This window comes from Chionomys nivalis, chromosome 16 (genome assembly GCF_950005125.1).
Source record: "Chionomys nivalis chromosome 16, mChiNiv1.1, whole genome shotgun sequence".
NCBI classification, from domain to species: Eukaryota; Metazoa; Chordata; class Mammalia; order Rodentia; family Cricetidae; genus Chionomys; species Chionomys nivalis.
Window position 1 is genome coordinate 53,934,183 of NC_080101.1, and position 22,114 is coordinate 53,956,296.

Here is a 22,114-nt window from a genome sequence, read left to right on the forward strand (position 1 = left end):
TTATTAAAAATTTCTACCTCCTCCCCTTCTCCCATTTCCCTCCCACTCCCCCTTCCCTCTCCAGTCCTAAGAGGAGTCAGCGTGCTCTGCCCTGTGGGAAATCCAAGGCCCTCCCCTCTCCATCCAGGTCTAGGAAGGTGAACATCCAAACAACTAGGCTCCCAAAAAGCCAGTACATGCAGTAGAATCAAAACCCAGTGCCATTATCATTGGCTTCTCAGTCCACCCTCATTGTCAGCCACATTCAGAGAGTTCAGTCTGATCACATGCTCGTTCAGTCCCAGTCCAGCTGGCCTTGGTGAACTCCCATTAGATCAGTCATACCTTCTCAGTATGTGGACGCACCCCTTGTGGTCCTGACTTCCTTGCTCATGTTCTCCCTCCTTCTGTTCTTCATCTGGACCTTGGGAACTCAGTCCAGTACTCCTATGTGGGTCTCTGTCTCTATCTCCATCCATCACCAGATGAAGGTTTTGTGGTGATATGCAAGATATTTATCAGTGTGGCTATGGAGGAGGTCAGTTCAGGCACCCTCTCCTCTGCTGCCCAAGGACCTAGCTCGAGACATCCTCTTGAACACCTGGGAACCCCTCTAGAGCCAAGTCTCTTGCTAACCCTAAAATGGCTCCCTTAATTAAGATATCTTCTTCCCTGCTCCCATATCTACCCTTCCTCCATCTCAACCATCCCATTCCCCCAAACTCTCCCCAATCCTCCCCTTCTCCCTTCTCTCTCCCCATCTCTCCTTCCTCCCATCCCACCCCCACCCCCGTGCTCCCAACTTTTGCCCAGCAATCTTGTCTACTTCCAATATCCAGGAGGATAAATATATGTTTTTCTTTAGGTTCACCTTATTATTTAGGTTCTCTAGGATCACAGATTATAGGCTCAATGTCTTTTGTTTATGGCTAGAATCCACTAATGAATGAGTTCATACCATATTCATCTTTATGGGTCTGGGTTATCTCACTCAGTAAAATGTTTTCTATTTCCATCCATTTGCATGCAAAATTCAAGATGTCATTGTTTTTTACTGCTGAGTAGAACTCTAATGTGTATATGTTCCACATCTTCTTTATCCATTCTTCCATTGAGGGGCACCTAGGTTGTTTCCAGGTTCTGGCTATTACAAACAGTGCTGCTATGAACATAGGTGAACAAATGCTTTTGTAGTGTGATTGGGCATCTCTTGGGTATATTCCCAAGAGTGGAATTTCTGGATCCTGAGGTAGGTTGACTTCCAGTTTCCTGAGAAATCGCTACACTGATTTCCAAAGTGGTTGTACAAGTTTGCATTCGTACCAGCAATGGATGAATGTTCCCCTTATTCCACATCACTGGTGTTTTTGATTTTAGCCATTCTGACAGGTGTAAGATGGTATCTCAAAGTTGTTTTGATTTGCATTTCCCTGATCACTAAGGAGGTTGAACATGACCTTAAGTAGCTTTTGGCCATTTGAACTTCTTTTGTTGAGAATTCTCTGTTCAGTTCAGTACCCCATTTTTAAATTGGGTTATTCGGAATTTTAATGTTTAGTTTCTTGAGTCCTTTATATATTTTGGAAATCAGGCCTTTGTCTGATGCAGGGTTGGTGAAAATCTTCTCCCATTCAGTAGGTTGCCTTTTTGTCTTAATGACAGTGTCCCTTGCTTTACAGAAGCTTCTTAGTTTCAGGAGGTCCCATTTATTCATTGTTGATCTTATTGTCTGAGCTACTGGGGTTATATGCAGGAAGTGTTCTCCTGTGCTCATATGTTACAGACTACTTCCCACTTTCTCTTCTATGAGGTTCAGTGTGATCAGATTTATATTGAGGCCTTTAATCCATTTGGACTTGAGTTTTGTGCATGGTGATAGATATGGATCTATTTTCATTCTTCTACAGGTTGACATCCAGTTCTGCCAGCACCATTTGTTGAAGATGCTTTCTTTCTTCCATTGTTTAATTTTACTTTCTTTGTCAGAAATCAGGTGTTCATAGGTTTGTGGATTAATATCATTTCCTTCTAGACAGCTGTGAGGTTTATGACTTGCCAGCCTTGTCATTTTCCACTTTAAACTCTAATAATTCTCCTCAAGCTTCTGCTTTAGTCCATTCTTTTTTTCTGGACTTTCTGTCCTTGTGTGTTCTTTAATTCTCGTGTTAATGAGATTAAGACCCCCAAAGAGGGCATGCTAACCTACAAGGTATCATGTGATGGCTCTGCTGGAAATGCCCAATATTCCTAGTCACATTTTTCTGCCTTTTAATACTTTAATTGGAAAAGAAAATAAACCTAGTCCTGCAACACTAGCCAGTACAATATTATTCTCATTCTACCAAGATGAAAGTAATCTGTAAAAAAAAATCAGTGGACAAACTGCTTATTCCAAATGACTTCTCAGAAAGTTGTTTTAAGGAATTGTGGTATAACAGGGAGCTCAAGGCATTGAGAAAGAAGTAGTGAGAAGCAGTCTACATGGCTGAAGCACTTACACTGCATGGGAGGTGAGCAATGCTTCATAAATATAAGTTCTGGCATAAGAGATGAGCACTCAGGAACCATGCAGGCTGCTTTCACGGATTCCTAGAAAACCAGACCATCGGAAATCGCGCTTGTGTGCATTCAGTGGGAATTCAGAGTCAGCGTGCAGCGAAGAGTCTGTAACTATTATTACTTGTTACTCCATCCAATTCAAATGAGAACTCCAACCAGAAAGGAGATGCTCTGTTCAGCTATAAAAAGCCCTGAAACACTTATTTTATTTTTATTTATGTGTGTATGTGTGTATATGTATGGGTGCCTACAGAGGCCAGATGAGGGCATCAGATTCCCTGGAGCTGGAGTTATAGGTGTTATCTACCTGATATGGAGGCTGGGAACAGGAAAACTTGGTTCCTCTGGACACTTTTAACCACCTCATCTTTCAGAGTTTTAAATCATACAGCTAGAGTGGGTTGTACAGACAAAGCCATATGCTCTGCCTTTTTACCTACAGAAGTCAGCAAATTTATTGCCTTTCAAATCTTAAGAATGAGATTCTCAGTCATATGTAAATATTGAATTTGGTTGTCAGGGTTTCCATGCTGGGCTTTCAAACCAGGCATTCAGAAATAGTTTTACTTTGTATCTCTCAAATATCATAAGTCAATACTTTGAATTCTCTGCACATTTTCTTCAATTTGTTAGTCTGTCACATAAAAAGTTTATTGTAATCTTTAAAAGGAGATTGAAATAAATATTTCTGGATCTTGAAGACTGCCAGTTGGTTATGAGACCAATGGGAGAAAATAGTCCAATTTGTGGCTTGACATTAGCACATAAATATTAATGAGTTCAAACCATCTCCAGGATGTTAAGAATAAGAAATATTTGGGATTGTTTTAAAAATACATCCAATTGTGAGGATTCCAGAACAAAACTCTCTGAACTGCTAATAAAAAGCAGGCAACAGTCTCCTCATGTGACCTATGTCACAGCATGGACTGCCTAGAGAAGACAGTGCCATTTTGTTCCTACTTATGGCTTTCTGGAGATCAGACTTAAAACTAGAGGCATATCCCCAGTGATTTGGTTTTTATATACACAGACAAGTGGACTACAACTAGACATTGAATCCAATAGATGGCCCAAAGCTGTATCCTAGTCATTGCAAGATCAGTAGGTAGACCAGAACACTGAGGGTATTTGAAACTGAGTTTTGCAATTAGCAGTTCTCTTGGAAGAAGGACAAGAAGATATTAATGCTGAAACCCTGAAATATTGCCTTCTTCATCTCTCTATCCACTTCCAAATGATACAAGAATCCTTCCAGCAGTTCCCTTTCTCCCAGCATGTACCCCTCATAACAGAGAAAAAAATGGTATTTGATTTCTTATACTGACGGAACATGAGTTAAACGATGACTAAATTAAGACTCACTATAAAGTTTTATGAAAAGTAAGAGATTTTCTAAGCATCCCTTGCAAAGCTGCAGGAGGTGGAGCTGCCTGGGTCAGGAAAAGTTGTTGCTGCAGTTGGAGAGGAGATTTTCTGCTACCAGATGGGGAAGGATGCAAGGGGGATATGCCTGGAAAGAGAGAAAAATGGGGCATGACATAGAAATGGCAGCATAGAGGTGAACTAAATGTGTGAGAAGGTATGGGATAGCATCTGTCCTGAGTAGTTTTTTCTCAACTTGACACAAGCTATAATCATTTGAAAAGACAGAACCTCAACTGAGAAAATGCCCCTACCGTATTGGCCTATGGGGAAGTCTGTGGGGCATTTTCTTGATTAATAGTTGATATAGGAGGGCCCATTGCAACATGGACAGGGCCACCCCTGGGCTGATGGTCCTGAGTTATATAAGAAGAGTCTGAGAAAGTCATAAGGAGCAAGCCAGTAAACAGCACTCCTCTATGGCCTCTGTTTTAGTTCCTACCTCCAAGTTCTTACCTTGAGCTCTTGCTCTGACCTTTGTTCATGGGGGACTGTAACTGGAACATGTACCTGAAATGAGCCTTTCCTCAACCGTCTGCTTTTGATCATGTTGTTTTATCACATGATAAAACATGTGGAAACTGAAACCAAGATAGAAATTAGTATCGGGAATTGGGTATTGTTGTGGCAGACCTGATCATGTTTTTGGTAGGATTGTGGAAGGACTTGGAGATATTGGGCTAGAAAAGCCATTGTATGTTCATAGCTTAATGAACATTTTTGGGACTTAGAAAATAATCTTGCAGATGATGGTAGTGTGGCTTTTGAAATTTCAGAGGGAAGTTTTAAGACTCCTTTTAAAACTTAATTGGGTTCATTCTATATTTTGAATTAAGAATCTGTGATTCTGGTCAACTAGAGGTGAAGAATCAACTGTTATGAACAAATGCCCAGAGACACGAGAAATGAAACTTCTGCTTTGCTGGGGTAATCAATAATGATAAGTTGGAGTTTAAGAGCCAACTGTGATTAAGAAGAGACCAGCATTATTGAAGCAAAATATTCTAGGAAATGTTTCCTCAGGGTCATCACACAGAAGCTATGGTCCAGAGGTGGTCAACACTGTACTTTATTCTGGCAGCTGAATTTGGCAATGTTTAAGAGTCGTCCAGGTGGTACTGGTTTTGAAGTATGAAGTGGTCATGGAGAAGAGCAGAATCTTGGAACAAGGCGAGGCCATGAAATGGTATTGGTGAAGGTGCAGCTTCAGTTGCAGTAAAACCCTCAGGTTTGAAGAGTCATGGAGAAATATTGGGGCTTGGAATGGTATGGCGGTCAGAGTCCCTAAAGAGAGCCCAGGAGAAGCTACTGGTGCAGCTGTGTAGTGGAGTTGGTCTGAGCCTATGTGTCCTGTGGGTGGCAGGGTTGCAGAAGTGGAGTTGTCTACGCCTTTTGAAGCTCAGAGGATGAGGAGTGGACCCCAAGTGTCAAACACTGAACTTTTTACACTGTTGAATTTGCATTTTACTTTGATTTGAATGTACTTGTGCCTGGTTCTCCATTAGTGGAATGAGATAGTGTTTAGTTTTCCTGTATATTTTATTTCGTAGGAGCTCGGAGGTGAGAGGGTTTGGATATGTGCAGCAGTTTGTAACCTGGGGGTCATGATCACTTTGAGGGTTAAATGATTCTTATACCATCAGAAAATAAATATATTTACATTCCAAGTCATAACAGCAGCAAAATTACAGTTATAAAATAGCAATGAAAATAATTTAATGGTTGGGGGTCACCACAACATGAGGAACTGTATTAAAGAATTGCAGCATTAAGAAGGTTGAGACCACTGTTTTAGGAGACTGAGCATTTTTGTTTTTGGTTTTTAGAGACAGGGTTTATTCCGTGTTGTTTTGGAGCCTGTCCTGGAACTAGCTCTTGTAGACCAGGCTGGCCTTAAACTCACAGAGATACTCCTGCCTCTGCCTCCCGAGTGCTGGGATAAAAGGTGTGTGCCACCACCGCCTGGTGAGACTTTGAACTTTTAAGGAGACTGAAACTTTTAGAGTGTTAAAAATTTTAAAACTGTAATACTTTCAAAAGTTGCCCTGTTTTGTATTATGGTATTGATATTCACATTAGTATGGGACCTTGGGGATGAACAAGAGAGGACAGCTTGTCATTTAATACTATTGATTAGTGTGCCAAGTTGATAAAGGTAGTTTTATGTTTTAACATCAACTTGACACAAGTCAGAGTCATTTGGAAAGACGGAACCACAACTGAGAAAGTGTCCCTACCATATTGGCCTATGGGCAAGCCTTTGGAGCATTTTTGGGATTAATGGTTGATATGGGAGATCCTATCCTACTGTGGGCAGGGACTGAAGCAGAAGACATGGAGAAATGCTGCTTACTGCTATGCTCCTCATGGCTTGCTCAGCCTGCTTTCTTATTACAGTTCAGGATCACTTGCTCAAGGTGGCAGTGCCCACAATGAGCGGGGCCCTCCCACATCAATCGCTAATTAAGTGAATGCCCCCCAGGCTTGCCTGTAGGCTAATCAGTTGTGACTCTCTCTTCTTAGATAACTATAACCGGTGTCAATTTGACCAAAATGCCCAACTGGGATAGCACTCCTTTACAGGGAGCAAGTCAGCAGGCATCACCCCTCCATCGTCTCTGCTTCAGATCCTGTTTGAGCCTGCCCTTACTTCCCTCACTGATGGAACACTGTGGACCATAGAAGCTGAAATCCACCCTCTCTTCCCCAAGTGTTTTTTTGGTCAGAGTGTTTTACCACAGCAGTGGAAACCTAAACTATGACAACATCTAAGTAAAAGTTTGTCTAGAGTCTCAAATGGAATTTAAATTATTATTCATGCATTAGTTGATGAACGTCTTGTAACATCCTTTGAGGTGAACTTCATATAGATCATCATTATATGGATGAAGCAAGTAAGAACCAAATAATTTAAACTGCTTGTTTTAAAAAAATCTTCAGTGACTGATTGTAGCAAAGATAACTGTGAATATATGTGCTTCATATTATACAGTTTGATTAGTGTTCAAATTGTGACTCACTTTAGCTAATTTTAAATTCATTTGTTTTTTTTTGTTTTGTTTTCTCACATTCCATTTTTCTTTTTTTCTTTTTTTTTCTTGCTGATTTTTTTTATTAATTAATTAATTTAATTATTAAAGATTTCTGCCTCTTCCCCGCCACCACCTCCCATTCCCTCCCCCTCCCCCAATCAAGTCTTTCTTCCTCCTCAGTCCAAAGAGCAAGCAGGTTTCTCTGCCCTGTGGGAGGTCCAAGGACCACCCACCTCCATCCAGGTCTATTAAGGTGAGCATCCAAACTACCTGGGCTCCCACAAAGCCATTACATGCAATAGGATCAAGAACCCATTGCCATTGTTCTTCAGTTCTCAGTAGTCCTCATTGTCCATTATGTTCAGCGAGACCGGTTTTGTCCCATGCTTTTTCAGTCCCCGGCCAGCTGGCCTTGGTGAGTTCCCGATAGATCATCCCCATTGAGTGAGGTAAGCCAGACCCAAAAAGAGGAACATGGGATGTACTCACTCATATTTGGTTTCTAGCCATAAATAAAGGACATTGAGACTATAATTCGTGACTCTAGAGAAGCTAAATAAGAAGGTGAACCCAAAGAAAAACATATAAGCATCCCCCTGAATATTAACCTTCATCAGGCGATGAAAGAAGACAGAGACAGAGACCAACATTGGAGCACTGGACTGAAGTCTCACGATCCAAAGGAGGAGCAGAAGGAGAGTGAGCACGAGCAAGGAACTCAGGACGGCGAGGGGTGCACCCACACACTAAATTCATTTTGATACTTGAAAATGAAAAGGGAACTCAATCATGACAGATATATTTGACCCCTACATGCTTTTTCTTAGCTTATTTGTGTTCGTTCTATGCTGAATTTTCTGACTTATAAATCATTTCTGGTATTGTAATTTTTTCTTTTTAATTTTCAAGACAGGGTTTCTCCGTAGCTTTTTTTGGTTCCTGTCCTGGAACTACCTCATGTAGACCAGGCTGGCCTCTAACTCACAGAGATCCGCCTGCCTCTGCCTCCCGAGTGCTGGGATTAAAGGCGTGCACCACCACCGCCCGGCACTGGTATTGTAATTTTAACACATACATACATACGCCAATAAAATGAACAACATCATTTTAGTATATCTAAAAATGTAAGTAAATCATACCATAATACAACATTACACTAGTAATTTAGCCACATAAGACATGCGAGTTATTAAACCATTTTTATTATATTAATGTGTTATAATGTATCTATCCCTTTATTAATGGACGTTTATGTCATGTCCATGTTTTTACTGTTAAGAAGTGAAACAAAAATTTTTATACCTGATTAACTTTCCAAACAACTATGTTACTATATATAGGAATAGAGGGGTTGGTTGTATAATTGCTAGGGATTGTATAATATATGTGTTATGTGTATATAATAGTGACATTAATTTTATGTCATTTTTAGAAGATTATAGTTTAATGTATTCAATATTAGTGGTTTTTTATTTTGGGTTCTTGCTTTTGTGTGATATAAGACATATTTCATACAAAAATATTATAAAATATTTTCATCCAAAATGTATGATCTGCTCTCTTTTCTTCACAAATAGGCCTGAAATTTACTTGATTTTGTCATCGTTGATATTTTATTTGTACATGTAATCAAAATGTCCATTGATTTATTTTTCCTGTGGAAGAGCAACTATTTTAGTGCCATTAAATTAGTCTTTTTCACTCTGGCTTTGAGAGGCCCCTTTGTTACTTGTGAAGTGTTCTTGTGTGTGTTAACATGCAGGCTCTCTGGTTTGCTCCACGGGTTCATTTTCTGTCTTTGGGTCAAGAGTAAAATAACTTTATTACTGTTGTTGTCTTATTTGTTTTATTTACTTACTTATATTTTGTAAAGAAGTTTTTGAGATTTTTTAAAATTTTTATATGTGCAGGTTTCTTGCCTGCATGTTTATCTGTGTGCCGTGTGTGTGTGTGTCGTGTGTGTGTGTGTGGTGCCCACAAGAGAGTCCCTGAAACTAGAGTTACAGTTGGTTGTTAGCTGCCATGTGGATGCTGGGAATTGAACCTAGGTCCCTTGAAAGAGCAGTCAGTGCTCCTACATGCTGAGCTATCTCTCCAGCTCCATGATTTTATTTATTTTTATTTACTGCCTGAGTGTTTGCTTACATGTTTGTCTGTGTACTGTGTGCATGCAGTGCCTGTGAAGGCTGGAAGAGGGCATCGGATCACCTGGATCTGATGTTACAGAAGGTTGTGAGTACCTTGGGGGTTCTGGGAAGTGAACCCAGGTCCTCTGGAAGAGCAGCCATCACTCCAGTACTAACTATTGCTCTCTAGTAGGTCTGTATATTGTATTGGGGATATTCTTTTAAAAATATTTTTGTAAACTTGTATCCTAGGTAATTATTTTCTTTTAAATATAATTTTAATCAATGCTATCTAAAGTTTTTGCTACCTCAACTTTCTTTTAAGGTTTTATCCTTCATTAATTGGGAAAAAAATATCCATTATATTTTTAAAGTGTGATTTCCCAGCTTTATTTATATGCTTGCTCTCATTAAACAATAATTGAATTCTGCATTATACAAATGATATTTAAAATTTGGAAATCATATTTAGCTATCTTCAATGAAGTGTTTCCTAATGTTAAGGGAGGATATTTTGAAAGTTTCCTAATGTTGATGAACATTTTTGAATTCATTTTTCTAGTGCTACATTTATTTTTGAGCATTTAATGAGCATAGCATTTGGTCTTACTGGGGAATTAATTTTTTCTTTTGAAACAGGATTCAGTATGTACTCCTAACTATCCTGGAATTCTTTGTGTAGCTCAGGTCACCTATGTTTGTCTCCTGAGTGCTAGGATGGAAGGCATGTGCCATTCTGTCTGGACTATAATAAGAATAGTTTTTATAACTGGTGACTTTTTCCTTGGGAAGTATCTGTTCCCTTATAGATTTAAATCCTGATTGTGACCCTTTTAGGGATCTGTTCTTGTGGGAATTATTCATGGTGCAGACTGTGAATATATTCTGCTGGACATATTTTGCTTTTTCAATGCACTCCAGGAGTAGTGTGGGTTTCAAGACATTTTTAAACTAGTGAGTAGGATTGGAGAATTCCTCGGTCACACAGGAATGGCGTAAATTTAACCCCCACTCCACGCCGGAACAGTTCCGTCATTATATATTTGAACAGAAACCTCTTTTACTCCAGTCCAGACCTTCACCAAAGACAGACAAGGCATCTTGTCTTGAGTAAGTTAAATTAAATAAGTGTTTTTATAATAATGACTTAAATTTCTAAAATATTCATATTGTTAAAGAGTACATGATAATGACCACACTACTCTAGGAGGATTGAATCTGTGAATAGGGGTTGAAAGCCCCAGGCAGCCGGGTGGGAACATATGTTGGTACTTCAGGTCCTTAGATGCTTCTTGTAGCACCCTATCAATACACTTAGGTTTTCCCAAGAGACTTGGAGATTGAGCAAAGTCTTTATTCAAGGAGTAAAGACTAAATATATGAAGATAGGATTCAGAACTACTTAAAAGGCATAGCAAAAAAGAGATTTACTATCTTATAGTTATCCTCCACCTCTGGATGTTAAATTCTTTCTACTCCATCTTCTGTAATGATCCCTAAGTCCTGGGAGTAGTGGGTCCAGTTTAGAATTGAGCATTCCATAAACTCTTAGAGCCATTACTATTTGTTAGGTGCCAGGAGAGGAGGAGTAGGTTTTCTTTAAGAGTGTAGTCCCTGATAAGTCAACCACTCTCCAGTGGAAGACTATAGGTACAATAATATTTGGGTAGCCAAAATTGATCTTTGTGTATTTAAAAAAGACATAAAGTTGGGTGGGAATAGGAGGGGAAGAGTTGGGAGGAAGAGGAGTAAATAAGGTCAAAACACAAACAAAACTTTCAAAATATATATAATTATGCAAACATATAGAGTTCAAGCTTGAAAATGAGTTATTTTTCCCATTGTCCAAGAAAACTGGACAATAGAGGCCATGAGGCAATCATCATAAAACAGTGTCAAACTGGAGGAACTGTTGTTTCTTGAGATCAGGTATTTCCCATTTTCTTTAATGGTTGATGATGATAGGCAGTTAAAAATGTTTGACAAGTGAAAAAAGGTGGATACACTCTTTGGATCACCTAATATTCTCTGATTTATGGCGGTCACCATTTAGGACCTGCTATATCAGCAGACCAGAAACAGGACTGTCAAAAGCAGACTGGCCTGCAGTTGTGGATGCATCCTCAGGCATTATTAGCATGTCTCTCCACTTATAATGAATTTTCTCCTTTTCAGTTTCTATTTAGCTGTCTATCTTTCTTAACTTCCTATCCAGAACTTACTCTTTTCATCTCTGGTTACAAGTTTTCATTTCCCATTCCAACTTTGCCTTTGTCTCCACCATTATAGTTCTAGTCACTGGAGTTGCTATACATATTTTTCTGTTCTTATATTGTCTTTAAGGATCATTTACAATAGTTAACTATCTTTCTCCTCTTTGGATTGCTTCCCCTCCTTGATTTTCACAATTCTGCACTTTATTTGAGGTGTGTGTGTGTGTTTCTGTTGACTTTCTGTCCCTTCCTTACTGATTTTTGAACGCATGTGGAATAGTCAGACTTACTGCTGTGCACATCTTTACAACACTTTAATGGAATAATTTTTATTTATTTATTTATTTATTTATTTATTTATATTCTTTTTAATTAAAATTTCCACCTGCTCCCCGTTTCCCATTTCCCTCCCCTCCTCCCAAATATTGCCCCCTCCCCCCACTCTCCTCCCCCTATTCCCACTCCTCTTCTCCTCCCCCCACTCCATTCCCCCTCCCTCTCGATACTGAAAAGCAGTCCAAATTCCCTGCCCTACAGGAAGACCAAGGTCCTCCCACTTCTATCTAGGTCCAGGAAGGTGAGCGTCCAAACAGGCTAAGCTCCCACAAAGGCAGTTCATGTATTAGGATCGAAACCTAGTGCCATTGTCCTTGGCTTCTCATCAGCCTTCATTGTCTGCCATGCTCAGAGAGTCCAGTTTCAACCCATGCTTATTCAGTCCCAGTCCAGCTGGCCTTGGTGGGCTCCCAATAGATCAGTTCCACTGTCACAGTGGGTGGGTGCACCCCTCGTGGTCCTGACTTCCTTGCTCATGTTCTCCCTCCTTCTGCTCCTCATTTGGACCTTAAGAGTTCAGACCGTTGCTCCAAGTTGAGTCTCTGTCTCTATCTCGATCCATCGCCAGATGAAGGTTCTAAGGTGATATGTAAGATATTCATCAGTATAGGATAGGGTCATTTCAGGTTCCCTCTCCTCAGTTGCCCAAGGTACCAGCTGGGGACATCTCCCTGAACACCTGCGAGCCCCTCTAGAGTCAAGTCTCTTGCCAACCCTAAGATGGCTCCCTTAGTTAGGATATACACTTCGCTGCTCCCGTATCCACCCTTCCTATATCCCAACCATCCCAATCACCCAAGCTCCTCCCATCCTCCCCTTCTCACGTTTCTCACCCCATTTCCCCTTAGCCCCATGCCACCTCACCCGCAAGTTCCCACTTTTTGCCCTGCAATCTTGTCTACTTCCCCTATCCAGGCGGATGACTATACGATTTTCTTTGGGTTCACTTTCTTATTTAGCTTCTCTAGGATCACATATTATATGCTCAATGTCCTTTATTTATGGCTAGAAACCAATTATGAGTGAGTACATCCCATGTTCCTCTTTTTGGGTCTGGGATACTCCACTCAGGATAGTGTTTTCTATTTCCATCCATTTGCATGCAAAATTCGAGAAGTCATTGTTTTTTACTGCTGAGTAGTACTCTAATATGTATATATTCCACACTTTCTTCATCCATTCCTGCATTGAAGGGCATCTAGGTTGTTTCCAGGTTCTGGCTATTACAAACAATGCTGCTATGAGCATAGTTGAACAGATACTTTTGTCATATGATAGGGCATCTCTTGGGTATATTCCCAAGAGTGGTATTACTGGATCTTGGGGTAGGTTGATCCCAAATTTCCTGAGAAATCGCCACACTGATTTCCAAAGTGGTTGCACAAGTTTGCATTCCCACCAGCAAAGGATGAGTGTGCCCCTTACTCCACAACCTCTCCAGCAAAGGCTATCATTAGTAGCGTGGCAGGATACAAGATCAACTCCAAAAAATTAGTTGCCCTCCTATACACAAAGGATAAGGAAGAAGAGAGGGAAATCAGAGAAGCATCACCCTTCACGATAGCCACAAATAGCATAAAATATCTTGGGGTAACTCTAACCAAGGAAGTGAAGGATCTATTTGACAAGAACTTTAAATCTTTGAAGAAAGAAATTGAAGAGGATACCAGAAAATGGAAGGATCTCCCTTGCTCTTGGATTGGGAGGATCAACATAGTAAAAATGGCAATTCTACCAAGGGCAATTTATAGATTCAATGCAATCCCCATTAAAATTCCATCAAAATTCTTCACAGATCGTGAGAGGACATTAATAAACTTTATATGGAAAAACAAAAAACCCAGGATAGCCAAAACAATCTTATACAATAAAGGAACGTCTGGAGGCATTGCCATCCCTGACTTCAAACTCTATTACAGAGCTTCAGTATTGAAAACAGCTTGGTATTGGCATAAAAACAGAGAAGTCGATCAATGGAACTGAGTAGAAGACCCTGATTTTAACCCACAGACATATGAACACCTGATTTTTGATAAAGGAGCTAAAAGTATTCAATGGAAAAAAGCGAGCATCTTCAACAAATGGTGCTGGCAGAACTGGTTGGCAACCTGTAGAAGAATGAAAATAGATCCATATCTATCGCCATGCACAAAACTCAAGTCCAAATGGATTAAAGACCTCAATATCAGTCTGAACACACTGAACCTGATAGAAGAAAAAGTGGGAAGTACTCTAAAACATATGGGTACAGGAGATCACTTTCTACGTATATCCCCAGCAGCACAGACTTTAAGGACAACATTGAATAAATGGGACCTCCTGAAACTGAGTAGCTTCTGTAAAGCAAAGGACACTGTCACTAAGACAAAAAGGCAACCTACTGACTGGGAGAAGATCTTCACCAACCCCGCAACTGACAAAGGTCTGATCTCCAAAATATATAAAGAACTCAAGAAACTAGACCATAAAAGGCTAATTAACCAAATTAAAAAATGGGACACTGAACTGAACAGAGAATTCTCAACAGAAGAAATTCAAATGGCCAAAAGACACTTAAGATCATGCTCAACCTCCTTAGCGATAAGGGAAATGCAAATTAAAACAACTTTGAGATATCATCTTACACCTGTCAGAATGGCTAAAATAATGGAATAATTTAAAACTGTAGTTCAAGATGGAGCTATAGGTCACACAGAAAGAGAAAAAATGAGACACTCTTACTCAATTGTGAAATCTAATGAAGGTGACCTCATAGAAACCAAAAGTAGAGTAATTATCAAGAACTGGGGAAGTACAGAAGTATTGATCAAAGGATACAAGTTTCCAGGTTAATAACTTCTGAACCCATTGTAAAATATGTTAGCTGTGCTATATGATGTATTATATACTTGAAATTTGCTAAGACAGTAAATCTTATGTGTTATCCCACAGAAGAAAACTAGCCTAGTGATGGGAAATGATTGATATGCTAATTATCACAAGTACAGAAGATTGGTCTAGAAGGCCTTTATTCTAGTGAGTTGACACTCTTACTTATCAAATGAAGAGATAAAAGTCCAAATTACTTAGTGGTTTTTGAAGAGTCAGACTTTGAGTTGAGCAAGATTAAAAGTTCCTTTATTTAATAAAAGGAAGCTTCCAATAGAAATAAAGTTAATTACAGGTAAATAAGGAACCATTTGTACTTCTTGCATTTGGGGGGATTTGTTTCTCCTGATGATACATGGGTATTATTGCCCGGGTGTAGGTAGCTTTAGCATGGAGAAACCATATGGGGATTTTATCACAGTGTGGTTTTCCTATAAAAATCCAGAAAGCTTGACAAGGTTAGGAATGACAGGTTCCTGGGAACTCAGTGTCATATGTTCAAAGAGTTTCTATTTGTATTTCTGTGGTTGTTCAGATTCAGAAGGTGTTAGTGAGCCAATAGTAACTGCTGTGGCCAACTAATGGGATACGAATTAAACAGGAGGATTTGGACCATGATAATTTTACACCTAAAAAGCTTCAGAATTGCATTTTGGTCACATTTATTGGAATAAAATATCTACAAAATTTCTACTTCTATACAACATGAAAAGGGTTATCTAAAATTGATGTTCATGAAACAAGACTTATGGCTTATGATTCTGCACCAAATACTTTGAAAGTAAAAGTGTCAAGCAGTTAAACAAATTGTATTTCTTCTTTAAAAGCCCAAGTAAGAGAACACCTACATGAGACTGCAGATTGGATTAACACATGACTTTGAGAACATCCTCAAATGATAAGTATACATTGTGTTCTACAGGCTTGTTTTTCACTTATAAGAAATCAAAAATCCAATTTCTAGTCAAAGAAAATTAAACCTATTAATTTGATTCAGGCTTTCAAGATTTTATGGAGAAGTGAGAGGCTTTGGAAAATTTCTCCTTGGTGTCATAACAAATTTTCTTTGTTTTCCTTTGCATATTTTGGGGGTGTCAAGTGTAATATCATAGTCAACAAGGAAGTCTTCTGGGGATCTCTGCTAAGCTGCAGTGAGTCATAGCATAGGAACACAGACTGCAGGAGCATCCAAAGGTGATCTGCTTCTAGCTCTTGATCCAACAGCACATCAGAACCATGGTTCATTTGGTTGCTAAAATTTGAACGAAAGAAGAAATAAATCACTCTACAGTATTAAGAACTGAACACGTAGAAGGTTATGTGTTGAAACTAGTATATTTATGTTAACATCAGGTAAGATTGTTTTACCTCAGTTTACACAATTAGTACAAGTTATGTAGTTCTATTTTAAAGTAATACGTTTAGTCCAAGTAATCGTTTCAAGAACTTCTTTCTACAATGTCTTAGTTTTTTGACACCCAGTGACAGTACTAACAACCTAAGAAAACAGAACATCATTGCTCCTGTTGAATAACAGTGACAGTCTTAGCAGTAGATTGCTTTCACTTGTTTCAGGGTCTGAGCCAGCGCTTACACACTGAGGAGTCTACCACTTAAAAACAGACTAACCAAAGGCTCTTGATTATTATTGTGGATGGAGAACTCAAAATTACTTTTGCTTTTTAAGTAGTTCATAAAATAACCCAGGTGAAATTCCAACAAGTAAAATTTTTGGAACCTGATTCTGCAAATAGATTATGACACTTTGTAGTTATTTCAGAATATGGCTTAAGAAGAAATCGAATAAGACATGATTGTGAATCAAGAAGACAGTCCTGCATTACAAGGTAGTTCTCCACATGGCCCATCAGCATTTGGTATGGAATGGGGATCTGTACGTTGGTACTGGGGATTTTAAAAAGCATATGTCCTTTGAAGGAAAGATATTCATCTTTAGGTTCTAGAAAACACCATATTTTGTTTAAATCTGCCTAACTAAATGGCAAACACTCCATGAGCCAGAAGATTGGAAGAAAAGCCTTTTGTGTTTTCTACCCTGCATGACTTGGTTACTTTTGTAAGACTGTGATCCAAGTTGTGGATTAAGTGAGATGATTGCAACATTAATATCCTGGAGTCTTTCAAGAGACCCATTTCTTTTTCCTTTGTACTCTAGCTTGCACACAGCACAGAAAAGAGCACTCATCAGCATTCCCTAAGGTAATCTGATCAGCAGGGACAGAAAAGTAATGGAAAGTAAGTCTTTCTATTTTAAATTGTGATGCTCATATTTGTTGCCCAAAAAGTCCAGAGATCTGGAGTTTGTAATGTAGACATACTGCACTATCTATGACAGGTTCTAGGCATATTGAACTATTTTTGATAGATTCTAGACATATTGAAGTCTCTGTGCTCACTTCTGGAGACCATGGCAAAGAATTAAGATCTACATAGATCACAGAGATTCATGAAAGAAAGTAGCAAGAGAAATCTTCTTTTAGAACAATTCATTGTACAACAAAAAATCTCCTGAAAATACCATCACAGCACTTGATTTACAGATCAAAGTCAAATTTGGCATGTTTTAAGGTATGATTTTAGAAAAGCTTCAAAAATCACTTTCAGTTCCCAAATAAGGAGAAAAGTAATATTCATTTAGTTATTATTATATACCAGGCTACTATATTATACATTATATAATTATATGTAATTATATATACTAGATGAAGTATGACATAAAAGTAGTAGAGTCCTGATACATGCATTGGTACAAATGAACGTTGATGATTTCACCATGCTAAATGAAAGATGCCAGGCCCAAAAGACCACAGTATTACATGATTTAACTTATATGAAATGTCCAGAACAGATAAATCTATGGGAGGACATAGACTAGTGAATGAAAGAGACTATGTAGGAGAGGAAGGAGTGAGAGGTGAGTATTATTAGATACTCATTATTTTGAAAATAAAAATGTTTTGGAATTAGTGGTAATGGTAGCACATCCTTATGACATGAAAAAAGCCCACTGATTCACACAGACAAAAGATTCAATAAGCTTCAGATATGACTCAGAGAGAGAGTGGTGTGGGAGGTCTTTCTGTACATATGTTGCTTCTATTGGTTAATGAATAAAGCTGTTTTTGGCCGATGGCTTAACAGAATAAAGCCAGGCAGGAAATCTGAACAGAGATGTAGAGAGAGTAGACAGAGTCAGTGAGATGCCATGTAGCTGCTGTAGGAGACAGACATGCTGGTGCCATGCCAGAGCTTTACTAGTAAACCACAAGACTCGTGATAAAATATAAAATAATGGAAATGGGTTACTTAATGCGCGAAACAGTCCCACACCAGTTAGGATTTATTTTGGGGGGTAAAACTCACAAAGCACCAACCGTCAGGAAAGGACCCTAGTTGCCGCAGGAGCTGGAGCCGGAACCAAGAGTGCGGGCCGAGGCTTGCTGCTCTTTTTTAAAGATAAATAGACCACACCCCAGTGGGCTGGTATTTCAGCGGCTACTGGCTGAAGGAGCGGAAGGTCCTCCCGCAGCAGTTACTTTAAGATATACTAGTTAGCTAGCAATACGCTTAAGCTACTGGCCAAGCAGTGATTTAAATAATATAGTTTCTGTGTAAATATTTCTGATCTGGGCAGCTGGGAATGAAAAACCAGCCTTTGACTATGGGAGAGTACATGCCTAGCATGTGTAAGGCCATCGGTTCAATCCCTGTCATTGGAAATTAATCCAGGACCAATAAAAATACTACCTTATCACATTATAAACCAACCTTTTCACAGGGTCTTATTTTATCTTCTTAAATAAAAGATGAGCTGGAATTATTTCTTAGAGGTGGATTGGGGTAAACAGCTGAAATACAAGATAGATAGAAAGAAATAATATCATGAGGATAAAACACTGAGAGTCTGGAAAAGCTCTTTTAGTGTAAAAACATGTGTGTTTGTGTGTGTGTGTGTGTTTGGTGTGTGGTATGTTTTTGCATTCCATTGTATGTGTGGAGATTAGAGGCCACTTTGTGAAGTGGGTTCTCTCTGTCTACTTTAATGTGAGTAGTTCTGGGGATTGAACTGTGCTCATCAGTCTTGTGCAGTGAACAACTCCATTACTCAACAATCCCATCAACTCTTTCTGATGGTATCTTCCTAATGTCTTTAACTCAATGAATAATCTTTTTTGAATGACGATATTTTTTCTCATTAGCAAAGCTATTTGGTAAAGCTGCTAATTACCCATAAAATGATTAACTATCATTCCATTGTTCCTATGTTTGTGTTTGGACAAAAATATCTATGGTTGCTAAGTAAAGCTATTACTTATGAAGGAAGGAGTTACTTTCCTAAATAAATTGTAGTATTTTTCTTTTATATCTTTTTAATAACAAAGGGAATATTTCTATCAATGAAATGCACAGATATTAAGCATACAGTTCAGTAAGTTTTGATTAATACAACCACTCATTGAAGAAATGCAACTTTTCTTTCATCTTAGAAATTTCCCAATCACTTCTTCCCATGGGCAACTGTTGTTTGATTTCTTTACTGGAGATTTAATTTGACTCTTTGTGAATTTCACATAAATTGATATAGTATATCTTTCTTAAGTCTGGTTTCTTCTACTTGATATAATAATTTAGGGGTTTACTCATGTTGTTGTTTTTTGTCAACAGGCTTTTTTGATTAAAGTATTTTTGTTATTAATTTTGATTGATAATAAAATAATTATAATGATTATAATATAAGATAATTATAAATAATAAAACCATTTTTAGCTGCTTGTTCATTAAGTTTATTATCTTTATAAAAAAGTTTCATAAAAAATGCTTTAGTTCTCAGCAACCCATTTCTGAGCTCCAAGGAATCTTGCCTATTTTCTAGCAACCTGATCTTTCTTCTGGGCAAGGAACATTTTGGGATGGTTCTACCTCTTCTTCACTTCTCTCTTGGGTAGCAGCATGAGCTTTCTTACACATCTTTTCCATGTCTGGAGTTACATTGTTCTCTCTTTGTTTGAGAGAATTGTTTCTTGTAAGTATCTTCATTGTTTTCTATTAGGTGACACTTGTATTTACGATGTTCTGACCCATGCACGATGTGCTCACGCTGCACTTCTGTGTTGAACTCCTTGCTTTCAAAATCGTAACCGGGGAATCATTTGGTACTATGAGGGATAGACAAGCCTCCATCCACAGCTCCCTTCAGGGCCCCCAAAACTTTATTGCCAGTTCTAGTTCTGAAAAGACCTGCATCCAAATAGCAAGTGAAGGCACCAGGCTGACCATCAATGCTTTCCACATTGTATTCATCTCCAGTCACCGCACTTGGCAATCATAGATCTTGTCCATACCAAACCCATAAGGAAGCCTGCAGGCCAGTACAATAGGTTATGACACAATTTAGCAGGCCAACTTTCACTCCATATTTTGGCAGTTGTGTGCATACGCTGTGCAGATTATTGCATCTTTTCTATATGGGCATACTCAGTTTGCCTGATGATGTCTCTCTTAGTTAAATGAACTATCACCCTATACTTAGGTGTGTTGTACTTACTTTTGTCCTGGATGACCAATCATTTCCAGGCATAGTAGTTAGTTTTATTCTCTCAGTGCCTTCTAAATCTCACTTGGTACCTCGTAAAATAGGCTTTATTCTTGACAACTTTCACAAACCTCATCCTGCAGAACTAGAAACTCACAATCGCAGTTCCACACAGACCTGTAGGCCCAGTGGTGCTAGGGGAAAAAGCAATTATAACATTTTAAAATTAATAATATTTTATTATTATTATGAATATACTACGATTTTATTTTCTGCCCTCCTGTTGAGGGACATCTGAACATTAGATTTGGTAATTTTGAAAATTGCAATTTTTTGTTTTCGTACAAGTATTTTTGGTAACACATGTTTTCATTTATTGTGGTATTTACAGGAAAATAACAATGATTTTCCAAATGTTCTATCAATTCATACCTTTCCCACACTAAGTGACTCTTTTAGTGGCCGAGTATCCACAGTAATGCTTGTTTTGTTGTCTTTATTTTAGCTAATCTAGTGGAAGTGAAATGATATTTAATTATGGCTGGTTTTAAAAGTTCTTTATGATACCTCTGGTTTTCCAAATTATATGCTCTGTCTTTTCTGTTAGCTTTACTTTTCTTAGTAAGCTTCAAGAATAGGGTAGAATAAAAGTGTTAAACATGGCAAATGCAGGGCAAATCTCTTAGGTTTGAAGTTAACTATGTGTTGCATTGATACAGTGAAAAGCCCACGAAGTTCTCATTTTTTGAGAATTTAAGAATGGAAACACAGAGTTCACAAACCTTCTTTGTTCAGGAGTCACATTTCTTAGATAAGTACAGCTACCATTTCTCATCAACGACGAATCAATGTCTCTTCTTCTTCTTCTTCTTCTTCTTCTTCTTCTTCTTCTTCTTCTTCTTCTTCTTCTTCTTCTTCTTCTTCTTCTTCTTCCTCTTCCTCTTCCTCCTCCTCCTCCTCCTCCTCCTCCTCCTCCTCCTCCTCCTCCTCCTCCTCCTCCTCCTCCTCCTCCTCCTCCTCCTCCTCCTCCTCCTCCTCCTCCTCCTCCTCCTCTTCTTCTTCTTCTTCTTCTTCTTCTTCTTCTTCTTCTTCTTCTTCTTCTTCTTCTTCTTCTTCTTCTTCTTCCTGGTGTTCTGGCATTCATAATCTTTTCCCCATCAACCACGATGCTCCAGGAGCCACAGATGGAGGAGCTGTGCTGTAGATGTATCCTTTGGGGCTGGGCTCCCTCTGTCTGTGGCTCTCTGCATTGTGTCCACTTGTGGTTTATGTGATGGGCTCTGACTGCATTTACAAAACGGCTTTTTTCTTTTTAAAATTTCTATTTTATTTTTTCATATATGTTTCAAACATATTCTTTTCTCACAGCCAACTCCTCTCAGATCCTCTTCAACTCCTACCCACCCAGCTTCATATTCTTTATCTCACAAAAGAAAGAACAATAAGAACAAAATCCAGACAAATAAGCTAAAAAGAAGGAGGAGAAGGAAGGAAGAAAAAGAAGAGAAGAGGAAGGAGAAGGAGGAGGAGAGGAAGAGGAAGAGGAAGAAGAAGTGGGAGAAGCAGAAGCTGGGCCAGGGGTAACAGGGGAGGAAGAGTTGGAAGGTGGGCTCAGCATCCTGAACAGTATACTGGGCTTTGGAGCGGGGAGGACATCATGGAAGCTGGGGTGCTGACAGGATGCTAAGCCTGAGGGACTCCAGGGGACTTGATTTCGGTGAGTGGTGTTATGGATGAAGCAGTAGATAGTCCCAGGAAGGAGACTATAGGTTTGGAGTCTGAGGAGGTTCTGGCTAATGACTCTCTCAGCAATTACAACATCACCAGCCAATATCACACCACTCCAGATCTCTACTGGATTAGACCCTTTGCTGATCTTATCAAAACTCTCTTTGGCAATAGAATGTGCCAGAACAGTAGCCGTGGTAATGCCATCCCCAATCTCTTCATGTGTGTTATTGGTAACAATCAACTCTGTTCCCTCTGACCTCATCCTGTCTCAATGAGAAGATGTGTCTGTCT

The 22,114-nt window shown here is 38.9% G+C and overlaps 1 pseudogene; it reads right to left on the reverse strand.

Moving 5' to 3' along the window:
• Positions 1-19,379: 19,379 nt before the first annotated feature.
• On the reverse strand, positions 19,380-20,228 carry LOC130888153 (60S ribosomal protein L5-like; annotated as a pseudogene).
• Positions 20,229-22,114: the final 1,886 nt, after the last annotated feature.